Here is a 2,500-nt window from a genome sequence, read left to right as displayed (position 1 = left end):
AATCCATCTTGTCCATGCTGTGGGAACCGGATAGGGAAAATGTCGGGGCTTATTGAACATCTAAAGAGAGTCCATGGTAAGAAAAAAGCGTTGTTTCAGTGTGCTAAGTGTGGCAAGACTAATGTTAAACATCATAGTATTGCCTGCCATTATCCGAAATGTAAGGGGGTTGAAACATCTCCCCCTGTCGGGGGCTGGGCCTGTGAGGAATGTGGGCGAACGTTTGAGACGAAAATTGGCTTGGGACAACATAAGCGCTCTGCGCACCCAGCCGTTAGGAATATCGAGCGGATTGCCGCCTCCCGCCCGAAGGAGTGCTCAGCCAGAGGGGTACATCGGCAGTGTTGGACTGAGGAGGAGGTGGAGTTGTTACGGAGGTTGGATAAACAGTACGAGGGAAGTAAGAACATCAACAAATTGATTGCTGAGCATATTCCATCTAAATCAGCTAAACAAATAAGTGACAAAAGAAGGGGGCTTCATAAGAGCCCTGTAAAGAGAAGGGAAAAAGATCAGGAAAAGCAGAAATATCTTGAGAGTGAAGGGTTACATCTGCCGGGCATTGAATCACGGGTGGTTGGGGGACTAAGGTCCCATTATCGAAAGGTCATTTCAGATTGGGTAACATCTGATAAATTGACCGTTCTTCGGGGAATGTTTGAGGAAGTGATTGAAGGTGAGAAAGATCTATCGACCTTGGTCGATGAGGCGACCCAAGACCGCTGTGCATGTCTGTTCTTTAAGTCCCATGAGTTGAAAGCGGTCCAAGGTGGAAGGCCCAAAGTAACCCGGAGGGTTCCCTCTTCTGAACCACCGAAGGTGTGGATGAAGAAGAGGGCCAAAAAGCGAGGGCATTTTCTGAGGTTTCAACGGTTGTTTTACCTCGATCGAGGGAAACTTGCCGGGATTATCTTGGATAATGTGGAATCCTTGCGATGCGGCATCCCGCTCGATGAGGTACACGCGGTGTTCAAGTCGAGATGGGAGATGTCAGGAACATTCAAGGGCTTGGGGGCCTTTGTCACTGAGGGACAGGCAGACAACTCCGCATTCCAAGCCATGATCACGGCAAAAGAGATCTCTAAAAACATCAATGAGATGAATAAGAACGCGGCGCCAGGTCCTGATGGGCTTAGTTTGTGGGATCTCATTAAAACTGATCCCCACTATACCCAGCTGATGGAATTGTTCAATCTCTGGTTGGCCACAGGGGTTATACCGGACGTGGTGAAAGAATGCCGGACGGTATTAATATCTAAATCGGCCTTGCCCGAGCGCCAAAAAGACATCAATAATTGGCGCCCAATTACCATCGGATCGATTATCTTGAGATTATTCTCAAGGATCCTAACTGTAAGGCTATCTAAGGCATGCCCTATTAACACACGACAGAGGGGCTTTATTAAGTCATCAGGGTGCGCGGAGAATCTAAAATTGTTACAACTTTTGATTCGAAGCGCGAAACGGGAACATCGCCCCCTGGGGGTGGTCTTTGTGGATTTAGCCAAAGCCTTTGACACGGTGAGCCATGAGCACATCATCATGGCCCTCAGGCAAAAGGGAGTGGACGATCATATTGTCTCCCTGATTACCAACATGTACCTGAATGTTAATACTCGCATTCACCTGAAAAATGATCAATCGGACCCCATTAGAATATGCATTGGGGTCAAGCAAGGTGATCCAATGTCTCCTATTTTATTTAATTTATCGATTGATCCTCTGCTGTGTAAGCTTGAGTCTGAAGGGAGTGGGTTCCAGCACTACGTGAAAAAGGTAACATCTATGGCTTTCGCGGATGATTTGGTACTGCTGAGTGGGTCATGGGAAGGGATGAAGGATAACATCACGATACTAGAGGCCTTTTGTGAACTTACAGGCCTCAAAACACAGGGGGAAAAGTGCCATGGCTTTTTCATCCAGCCAACAAAAGACTCATATACGATCAATGACTGTCCACACTGGACAATTAACGGCACCCCCATTAATATGATCGAACCAGGTAGCTCTGAGAAATATCTAGGGGTTAGAGTCGACCCATGGATCGGAATATCAAAGCCAGAGCTACTGGAGAAACTGCAGGGATGGTTACACCAAATCCACAGTTCTCCACTTAAACCTATGCAGAAAGTTGACATCTTGAAAGGGTACATGCTCCCACGATTATTCTATCTGGCAGACCAAACCGATGTGAAAGCCACGTATCTCGAAACCCTTGACTTAGCAATACGATCAGCTGTCAAGGAGTGGCTACATTTACCACCTAGCACATGTGACGCCCTCCTGTATTCCAGCACTAAGGATGGCGGACTGGGTATTACCAGGCTTTTGGGACTTATCCCAAGTGTTCAGGTCCGAAGGCTGCATCGTATCGCACAGTCTTCTGACGAAATAACAAGAGAGGTGGCCCGAAATGAGGGAATAGAAAAGGAATTTCAAAAACTATGGGTAACAGCTGGTGGAGATAAGAATAAAATACCATCTATCTGGGACCCAAAAA

At 47.0% G+C, this 2,500-nt stretch overlaps 1 pseudogene; it reads left to right on the top strand.

The window, feature by feature from the left end:
• LOC142359864 (28S ribosomal RNA) overlaps positions 1–2,500 on the top strand; it is an 8,609-nt pseudogene that overhangs the window by 3,786 nt on the left and 2,323 nt on the right.

This window comes from Opisthocomus hoazin, unplaced genomic scaffold (genome assembly GCF_030867145.1).
Source record: "Opisthocomus hoazin isolate bOpiHoa1 unplaced genomic scaffold, bOpiHoa1.hap1 HAP1_SCAFFOLD_294, whole genome shotgun sequence".
Taxonomy (NCBI): domain Eukaryota; kingdom Metazoa; phylum Chordata; class Aves; order Opisthocomiformes; family Opisthocomidae; genus Opisthocomus; species Opisthocomus hoazin.
This window is presented reverse-complemented; position numbering and strand designations above follow the sequence as displayed.